Source organism: Pinus tabuliformis, chromosome 4_2 (assembly GCF_031772625.1).
Source record: "Pinus tabuliformis cultivar Carrire ecotype Pingquan chromosome 4_2, CPIR1, whole genome shotgun sequence".
Lineage (NCBI taxonomy): Eukaryota > Viridiplantae > Streptophyta > Pinopsida > Pinales > Pinaceae > Pinus > Pinus tabuliformis.
The window spans coordinates 982555459-982566848 of record NC_142304.1 but is presented as its reverse complement, the minus strand read 5'-3'; positions in this window follow the sequence as shown (position 1 = coordinate 982566848).

The following is an 11390-nucleotide window of genomic DNA, read 5'->3' as shown; positions in this document are numbered from 1 at the left end:
CAACCATCGGAGGGCAAAAGCACTTGACAGAAGCTGAGCGACTGGCTCAAGATGTAAAGAAAGTTGTAGGACCACCTACAACCCAACACAGGTAGAGACAGTCACCGGATCGGTACACTGGATACATGGCTCTTATGAGCAAGTGTGTTGTGACTGAGCCATCCTCTTTCGAGGAAGCTGTGGAGGATCCCGCATGGGTATATGCCATGGTGGAAGAGTATGATTCTATTGTCAGAAAAAGTGCATGGGAAATTGTTCCTAGACTAGAAGGGAAATCAATGGTGGGTTCGAGATGGATCTAGAAAGTTAAGAAGGCAGTTGACGGGAGTGTGGAGAAGTACAAGGCAAAATTTTTTGCCCGAGGCTTTTCACAGATAGAGGAGATCGATTATGAGGAGACCTTTGCACTTGTCACAAGGTATTCTTCCATACGGACGATTCTTGCTCTCTCAGTGCAGATGGGATGGCACATTCATCAGATGGATGTGAAGACTGCATTCCTCAACAGAGTCATTGAGGAGGAGGTGTACATTGAGCAGCCCGAAGGCTTTGAGGTCTTCAGCAGCAAGTCGCATGTGTGCAGGCTCAAGAGAGCGTTGTATGGGTTGAAACAAGCACCACGTGCTTGGTACACACAGATAGACAACTATTTCACAGGACTTGGATTCTCCAAGAGTGAGGTGGATCCGAACCTATATCAGATTGTGGTGGAGGGTAAGTTGCTTATCATTGTACTGTATGTTGATGATTTGATTCTAACGGGTGCTGAGCTGTTGATACTATCATGCAAGAAGGATCTTGCTACAAATTTTGAGATGAAGGACTTGGGCCTCCTTCACTATTTCCTAGGATTGGAAATATGGTAGCGCAGTGGTGGACTGTTTGTTTCTCAGGGAAAGTATGCTCGGGAGATACTGGAGAAGTTCAACATTCATGGCTGCAAGCTTGTTGATACTCCTCTTCCTGGAGGTTGGAGGAAGGAGGATGCCACTTCGGGAGAAGAAGTGGATGCCACTGTTTATCGACAGTTGGTGGGCTCGCTGATGTATTTGGTCAATACATGACCCCATATATGCTATGCAGTTAACAAGCTTTCACAAGCTATGATTAAGCCTACCAAGCTCTTCTAGAAGGCGGGCAATCATGTATTGCGCTACTTGAGAGGCACATCAGGATATGGATTGTCGTACAGACAGGAGGATGCAAATTGGGCAGGGAGCTCAACGGATGACATCAGGTATCATCATATTAGAGATTGTGTGTAGCAGAGGATCATGTTACTTTCGTACATTCCAACGGAGGATCAGGATGCTGATATTTTGACGAAGGCTCTCACCAGGAGCAAATTCGAACACCACCGAGGCAGGATAGGGGTTGTTGATAATCCATATCTTGTCGAGAGGGAGTGTTGAGATTGCAACAAGATGATGGAGCTTAGTGAAAAGATTCGCCTTCACTAAGTGGGCCCGCAGGCAAATTATGGCGCAAGTTCTATTTTTTGATCCCGGCAGGGATGATCACAGTATGAGTGATCACAGCAGGGATGATCACAGTATGAGTGACCAAAGTCTATTTTTAGACAGGCTGTCAAAAATAGAAAAGTCAAATATTGTTGTCTCATAATAATATTTGGACTATAGACTTGATCTTATTCTCTTGGAGCACTTCAGTTTGAGCTATAGATGTGGCACATGCAGCTGTCAGAAGGAAGTATGCTTTCTTTGTGGGTCAGTTGAGTTGTTGCATGCATGACTTCAGTTAGAACTCAATCAGTTGAGTTTGGTGGAGTTGATTGTAGAGTTGATGGAGTTGTGTTTAGTTTGATTTGGTTAAACTAGTTGTAATTAGTCTAACTGCAAATAGACTAATGATGAGTTGTTAAATTAATTATTAACTCATAATGCAACTATAGAATACATCAGTTAACTCAGTTGTATGTCAGTGCATGTTCAGTTCAGCAGGGACAGGTATTAGAGGATCAAATTGCTATCAGTTGTGACTATAGCTGTGCATGAGGATTTGCACAATCAGAGGGATTGAGTATGCCAATGAATTGGCCAATACCAAGTATTATAGCCCGTGCTCACGTCCTACACAGTGTGAGTGATTATGTTCAGGTGAAATACGAGTTTGGTAAACCATTCTCATCAGTTCTTGAGTAGGTATTGAGATGTGGAGGTAGGCAAGCAGTGGAATAGATTTGGAGATCATATCTGAGCTATATTATGTGTAACAGGTGGAGCTGGTACTGGATTGCTTGTAATAAGCATTGTACTTTGTAATGTTACATGTTCTCAATCATTAATATACAAATAGTGTGGGGTTTTTAGCGAGATGCTTTCCCCGGGTTACATATTGTGTTAATGTGTGAATGCTCTTGATGTTTTATTGTTATTGATGCTGCTATATTGATGATCAACGTAGAGGAGCTTATGTATTGTGTATGTATTCCGCAATAGTACATGATCAGGATAATCTCTGTTGAATATGTGTTAAATTATTCAAAATTTCTACAAGATGGTGGGCTCCAGTATTGCAACAATAATGCTGCAACTCCTGGGACTCCCTTCTTTACTTTTATAAACCCGGTAGTTCGTAACAAACTTGGAAGCGACGGTGTTGTATGCACAAGTACTAGTTCTTGCCACAGCTCTCACTTGGTCAACTGGCACAAGTCTGCTAGGGGCTTAAGCCAAGTTCTATGAGCTCTTAGAAGAAGCTTTTTTAACTGATGAATGAAAGCTAACTCAAAGGAAGCTAATCTACTTGCGGAAAGAAACTGAAAGCCAAAAAGAAACGCAAACCCTAGCAAACCCTAATTTTACCGCCTAACCCTACTGGTGCAAGAAGAATGATGAAAGCTACAGAAAGAGATGCCATTGACTTCTAAGAAGGTAAAATGCATGTGTCTAAGTTATCACTATCTGAAGAAAACATATTTTTGTATTTTTGAATAAGTTATTAGAATTATCATGCATGTGCTTTTAATTGGCTTTTTACTGTGCAGGGGTGGATCAAGGAGGAGAAATTCTTGGAAAAGGTTGGGAAGGTTCAGAGAGGGTCTAAGGAGTCCCTAACACCCTTCCAGAGAGTTTCACAAAGTTTGGCTATCAAGAAACCTCATTTGTGAGCTTCTACAGGAAGTCTGCAGGGGTTCTACAGGATGTTCAGAGATTTCTACAGGATGTTCAGAAATTTCTACAGGATGTTTAAAAAGTGGATTTTAGAGTATGGGTGAGTGAGGGAAGATGCATGAATGGATAGGGAGGTAGGATAGGGGCCTGGAGTGACTCGGGGACTGGTGGATGGAGTGGTGAGAGGGTGTAGAAGGCTAACTTGGCTTAAAGAAGGCTAAGACAATGATTGAGCAAGAAGGTAGGGTTACGTGGGCAAAAGGACAGGTGTGAGACGAGGAACCTAGCTAGGAGATGGAACAGCTGGCTCTAATGAAGCTTAGGTGGATGAGAGAGTGGTAGAGATGCCCTGCACAGTGTACATTTAACCGAATCAACAAAGTCTTACAAATAATCAAAGTCCTAGCTAATCTAATCTAACTGTCAATAAAACGAATGAACAACAGCTTTATTTGGAAAGAAAACCATGTACATCAATCATGCAAAGAAAAATTTTAGAGATCTGAACCCATAACTAACTTCTACAAATGAAAACAGTACACTAAGGATTGCATGGTCAAGCAAACTGGTGTTTTTGTTGGGACAACACTGTTTCTTCAATTCCAACCCCTGATCCAATAAGGATGAGGTGAAACCGAGATTGTTTTTGACCCTTTTCTTGGAGCTTTTTTCCTGTTATTATCTTACAAATCTATTTTAAACATCTGAAGCAATTCTATTCATAAACAGTGACCTATTTAACCAACACAGCTAAATCTGTCCAACAGAAATACGTTTCAAATGCATAAAAGGAAAACAACGATGTATAAAGGAAAGGTAACAGTACAAAAAGGAAGCCCTAGGCTCTCAGGTTGGGCCCAACCCTGAGAGTTATGGCTCCTATAGTAAACTTAGAGTTGATATAAAATCGGACTGCTTCTCATTATCAAAAAATAGTCATAAGTCAAGAGTTATGCCAAAATGGCTACAAGAGAACAACGTAAAGCTAACAACATTGTAGTGGAAAATATGCAATGGTTTCTAAAGTCCCTTACGAAGGCTGAGGCCTTAACATTTATACACCATGAGGGCCCTAGCTGGCCTCCTAAATCTATGGGACTTGGCTGTCCAAACTGTGAGTAGACACCCCCTTCCAAAATTTACTTGGCTGCCTTCTAGATACGGTTTTGGTGGCCTTTGGAGCTCGGAGTTGGGGGTGAAGGTCCCAAGGAAGGGCTATTTAATGCCATAGACAACCCCCCTATGAATCCTCACCTCAAGCTTGGCTGTCTTCTAGCCCATGATTGCTCGGTTTTGCTCCAACATGTGTCAAAAAACTTGAAATGAGCACGTGTTAGCCACCTAGGAAGAGTGACTAACCTTATTCGTACAAATGACATAAACATACTAAAAAATAATGCATAAGCTATTAAAAATGAAGGATTGAACAAGGACTGAACAAGGATAATTAGGCCAAATGAGCCCAACAAGTTACCAAATTTGGGGCTCATCAACATGCATCAATGTTTGGGAATCCAATGACTTCTCTTCATGCTCAACATTAACACATTTATTCGCATGACTAGAATTTTACTATCGGTTTTGTAAGATTGAAGACTACATCATTTCAGAAGTTTGCAGTAGATCAATTTGTCATAACAACAATAAAGATTCAAACCTTCTCATCAACAAAAAGAATACAGAAGAAGATCCAAATTCCTTTGTTTACATACTCCATGATCCAACAACATCAGCAACCACACTCTTTAGTATAGACAATGCATGCACATTGAGGGTAAGTGAAGGTATGTGGTTTTCTAAATTTTAGTCATGCAATTCCTTAAAATGCTAAAAAATATAACTTTGGAAAGTTCCTCACTTCCTTTTTCACATTGTCGCATCTCTATTTGAAGGGGGAATTCATGTTCATACCTCATATTCACATTTCGCGATATATATCACATCCATATTCCATTATCACCTTTCATATGTCATATTTGTCCTTTATACACATGTCATCCTAACCAACATACTTTTCCAAACAACTACTATTGCATTACGATTCAAAACGTTACATGTTTTGCGCATGATGATCATAGAATGAATGACTGATTAAATGTTTTCAAAGTCTTTTGATGCAACACAAAAATAACACAAATATTGTTACATAAGAACCAATACTAATAAAAGTTGGTTACCACACAAGAACCAATACTAATAAAAGTTGGTTTCCACACAAGAACCAACCAAAGTAATATGTTGCAATCAAATATTTTTCAAAAGAACATTTTGCAAAAGGAAAAAAGTTATCAAATGATTATGTGAAGATGAAAGAAGAATTTACATCAGCCAAAATTCATATAAACAGAAGACAATTTAGAAGATCAAATCATGATTAAAGTAAATCAACGCAATAGATTGCATGAGGACATGCAATAACTTAAGTTGGGAGGTATGTTGGGCTGCCAAATTAGCATACACTTCCACTTCATTTTTACCTTTATCCTCATTTTGTCACCTCATTTCATCACATTATCACTATATTTCAATTACCATATGGGTTCATATTTTCATTTTCCAAATTTATTTATTTTATGTATTTAAAGTGAATTTATGATTAAAAGTGAGAAAAATAACATGTATTTGCTTATACCTAAAGGTGGAATGAGTTTGGTGACATGTGTAGGTGATTTGGAAGGTTCCAAGACACTCTTATGTGGCCTCCAAGACTCAAATTTGAATTCTCTTGAAGATTCAAAGGAGATTTGGGATAGGGGTCAAGCATATCTCATGGAGAAAAATCATGGATGAAGGAATATGTGTCTCATATTGGTTGTAACCATATGAAGGATTAGTGGATCTCCATTAATGAGTTAGTTGCTTATGTTTTTGTATAAATAGGAGTACCTCCTCCATTCCAAAGAGAGGACACTTGGAGCATGTATCCTAACTTATGATGGAATAGAATAAAGTTTTATTTCTATAGTTTTAGATATAAATTGTCTAAATGTAGCATATGAATTTATGGAATAGTCGGTCACTTTGTTCTTAAGAGAATTGAGCTCACTTTAAAAGGATCAAAGAAACATTTTATTTCATTATAGATTTTATTTTCTTTTAATTACTTAGGTGTTTGAATATTTTTCATTATTAATGAATGAATTTTAGTTTAAATATTATCAACATATGAAAGGACAAACAAGGGTCTAAGTTAGGCTCTCTTCCATTTGATATGAGTAATAATTTAAATTCATTCTCTTTTTCTAGTTTCAAGTGATTTTATGAATTTCTAGTTTTCCATCAATGGCATTAATGATGAATGAATTTTTAATGAAGAACATCAAGGATCTCCTTAGTTAGGAGCCTCTTCTATTATTTGTTTATGCATCTTAAGATGTTGTCCATTAGTGGTTTTTAATTTCTGTTCATGAAGTAGTATTATAGAAGAAGGAAAAATCTGGTTCTCCTAAGTTAGGAGCCACTTCTTCTGCTTATTACATAATTAATTAGAAATTACTTCGTTAAATTTTATATTTGTAATATGCACTTCTAATTAGTTTATAATTTCATTCGCTTCAATTTCCATAACTTATCTTCTAAAGCTGATTATAGTTGCATCTAGGGTCTCATATATTTTGGTTTGCTTCTCAGTTTACGAAACCCTCGGGTTGACAAATTAAATGACATGGATTTAATAGACAATTAAATCACCCAAAAATCTACTTTCAACATCTTAGCACTTTGAACTTTGTACATTTCATTATTGACTAGTTTAGTTAGAGGAATTGAAACCTTCAATTTGGAAATTTCTTTCTCTAAGACAAACAAGTTGGATTGTTTGTCTACCTCTTTTACTGTAGTGTCTTTCCTTTCAGGCTATCCTTTGGCTTGAGATTCCTTTTTCTTACTTTCAGTTTGAACCTACTCGTCATTCCTCACATTGTTGGTAGAAGCTTCATTATTTTTATCCCGACTCAGAATGACAATTTCTTTTTCTCTGTTTTGATTTGCAGGAGTTGCTTCTTTATCTGGTGTACCTTTCCAAACATTCTGCCTTTTCTGATGTAGCGTGACAAGGACATTTCTACTCCTCAAGTTGTATTGCTTCTGCAAATGATTGAGTGCATTCTGATATCCCCTTTGATACTCTCTGGTCTACATTGCCCATGAATCATCATTGGCAAGGACAAGCTGCTGATCACTTAGTGTTATTGATTCCTAAGAAAACTGATCCAGATTTTAAAAATGCAACAAATTACACATATAACCATAAATACAAAGATTCAACATAAATAATGTTTCATTTCATTAATTCAAAATATTGAAATATGCTTACAAACAGAAATGGAAATAAACCAGCTAGGGCGATGGTAGCTTATCTCTGAGAAGAGATGTTGCGGCTACATGTCTCTAAACAATGTTACAATGAGGTTTAAAGGCCTATTTACTGTTGAGAAACAATGGAAAACCTTAAACATCCAAAAACATAACCCTAGAAGATGAAACACCAAACTGTGGGCCCCATTTGGGTAAATTGGTACATTAACTTCCCGGGGTCGTAAATTTGGCATACGATCTCCATTTGATGCATACAATAGCTCGTTAGAAAGATCTATCTGAGCACTATAACTTCACGAAAAGAAACATCGGTCCATGGACCCATGTTGCTTTCAAATTTCCCAAAAAACATCGTTTAGGGCCTTAAAATGGCTTCGGAAGTTCAGGACCCGAAAAGCTGCTAAAAATATTACATTGTGCTACAATTAAGGAAACTAGAAAACTAAAAGAGATAGTTGTGGGGGTCCAAGTGGGATAGGTGGGTGGCCACCAACATCCACCTGGATCATTCCTCCTCCCTTAAGAAGCAATCGTCCCCATTGTGTTGAGTTCCTCCATCTGTTGAACTTGGTCCCTGGTGAGCTGTTCTGCAATCTCTGATGTGTCCAGTGATGGTGGGAAGCATGGTCAAGGGCGTTCCACATTGAACACTCAGTGCAAGTGAAGGAATGGAGGAATGTTTTGCTCCAAAGCATTGTTTCCCATAGACTTGGTAATGGTGTAAGGACCATATCGGAGTGGTCTGAGCTTCTGATGGGCTCTTGTAAGGCGTACTTTCCACATATACAACCAGACTTTGTCACCCACTTGAAACTTGTGTGGTACCCCTGTGGGTGAGGAGAAACTGTCCCTGTGTTCTTTCATGACCGTATCCCTCTGCTATCACTGCTGCGTGGAGGAACCCCTTCACGGGGGTCATGGATGGTGGCAACGATCTTCCCCTTACTTTGGGAGTGAACCAGACATAAAATGGATTTCCTAGTCTGGGAGATGAACTTGGAGCGTTTCTTAGCAGTGATCAAAGAGGTGGCGGTAAATGGGGCTACCTTCGGTATCCTGTATAATGAATTACCCAAAGTAATAATAACATCTCGGGGCCTTGACTCATACATATCATGTCGCCTCCATAAGTATGGTTGGCCTAATAATACATCACAAGTATCTAGAGGTGCAACATCACACAATACCTCGTCTGTGAAGGGCTTGATGTTGTAGGGAAGGCGACACTATGGGCGAACTCAGAGATCTCATCCTTGGTGAAGCCACCCGATACTATACGGCTATAGGTGTGGTGTAGTCGGTAGGCCCAACTACTTCACGACCTCTACGTGAAATGAGGTTCTTTTGGCTTCCACTGTCAACAATGAATTGCAGCAGAGAACCCTTCACCCACATCTGTGTGTGGAAAAGACGCTCCCCCTCCTCTGGATCTTCGGGCTCATTCTTCTGGATCTTGGTGGTAGCAACAGTGGTGCTAGGCTTCACATCAATGATCTACTTCCATTTTCCATTCCCCTTGTCGGGTTTTGACTCAGGGTCGAAACATGCATCTGATTCTGAAGCCTTCAACTCAGCCACCAACAAATGCTTGGTCCGACACTCACTTGTGTTGTGAGTGGGGCTCTTATGGAACTCACACCACTTTCCTGTGTCCTTCAACCTTGTGGTGTTGTTATTTTCTTGTGGCTTCGACAGGTTGTCTTGGGTTGCCCCATCTTGGATTTGTCCTTGGTTCTGAAATTTGGGGAAGCCTTTCCCTTGCTTCGGATTCACAAATCCAAAGTCTCGCTTCTTTTGTTTGAACTTCTGCTCAATTTTGACAGTGTATCTGTACGACGTGCTGAGCAAGGAGATGTCCAGGAACTCCATCTCTTCTTGGATGTGCCTGTGCAGGCAGTCGCGGTATTTGAGTACCAAATGTAGCTTAGAATCCTTGATACCCAACTTTGTGCGAAGGGTATGAAAAATGTTTGTGAACTCTGGCACATCTTGGTCCCTTCCCTACTGCAGCATGGTCCACTTTATGTATTTGTCCTCATAGCTTTTGATAGGGTATTACTGCTCCTATATGGAATCTCAGAATGAATTCCAAGTGGATGCAGCTGAAAATAATGAGCCTGTACTTTCATCCTTCTGCTCGCAGTAGGTTTCCCACCAGTCCTTGACGTGGGGGGTTGCTTTGAGAAGAGCGAAAATAATCCTTTCCCGACTGGAAAAATCATGAACAGAAAAGTAACCCTCTAGCAGATTCAACCATATATCTACGGCATCTACGTCTATCTAACCCTCAAATATGGGGATTTAAAAATTAACTTGTACCTTAAACAGTGTGGCATTTCTAGAGTAGCTGTTGGAAGCCGATGCATCGCCTCTGGGTAGCCATTGAAGGATCTAGGAAAAGCTATCCATCATCGTGTTCCTTTGTCGCTCGAGGGCTTCTTCGAGCAAGATTTTGATAGGATCTCCTGCCCCTCGTCTTTCTTTTCATCTGCCATACGAGGTCGTCGTGATTTGCGAGGCTAGTCTTGCAAAGGTTTGACCAGTTCAAACCCTAACTCCTTATATCTCGACCTCGTTGGGGACATCCAAAGAGAAACAAAGAAAAAGCAAACCCCTCTGATACCACTGATCCAGATTTAAACATGAACACAACAAATTACAGATATAACCATAAATATAGAGATGCAGCAGAAATAATGCTTCATTTCATTAATGTAAAATACTGAAATATGTGTACAATTAGAAATGGAAATAAACCAGTTAGGGTGATGGTAGCTTATATCTGAGAAGAGATGTGGTGGCTACATGCCTCTGACCTGTGCTACAATGAGGTTTGAAGGCCTAGTTATTGTTGAGAAATAATGGAAAACCCTAAACATCAAAAAACCTAACCCTAGAAGATGAAACGCCAAACTGTGGGCCCTGTTTGGGTAAATTGGTACATCTACTTCCCGAGGTCATAACTTTGGCATACGATCTCTGTTTGACGTGTAGAATAGCTAATTAGAAAGATATATCCAAGAACAACAACTTTTGGAAGAGTAATATTGATCCATGGACCCATGTTGCTTCCAGATTTCCCAAAAAACGTTGTTTAGGGCCTCAAAACGGCTCGAGAAGTTCAAGACCCGAAAAAACTGCCAAAAATAGTAAATTGTGCTACAATTAAGGAAACTGAAAAACTAAAAGAGATAGTTGTGGGGGTCCAAGTGGGATAGGTGGGTGGCCACCAACATCCACTTGGATCAAAAACTGATCTTCCTCAGTAAAAAATGTAGGTGATTCATTTTCCTCAAAAAACGATTAGCCTCAGTAATTTCCTCTTCATCATCTTCTAGGACTTGTGTGTAGTTTTTCTTAAATGGTGTTCTGATCTGTCCTTGAGGATCCTGATTTTTCTATTCTTTCTGCTTATTTCGGAACTGTGATTGCTGCTAGCCCCTGTAATTTGGATTCCTTATTGAAGGCTCCGCTTGTCTATCAACAATAGTCATTATGTCCATCATCCTTTCCATTGTTTTAATCAAAGTGTCAAGCTTTACCTCAAAAGAAGAAGATGACTCCTCCTTAATGGTGACTTTCTTCTCAAGTTTCTCCAATTTGATTTTGGACTTTTTGATAAGAAAATTGGCTTCCACACTTACAACATTGCGCTGCATTTCTTCCAAAGTTGCAGGATCTCTCTCCCTAAGTTGATATGCCATGTCTGGATCGAAGGCATCAGGATAGTGGAGGAGGGCTAAACTAGGGGGAGGTTTGATATCATTAGGAATGGAATTATAAACCAGATTGAACCATGTTGTAAACTCCTACACTGTCTCATTTGGGTTTCTTTTCATAGCACTGTACTCAACCAAAATCTGTAATGGATTTTTCTTCTCCTGCCACCGGGATAAGAATAACTCTATCAATTGTTGGGAACTATTGATGGAATTGGCT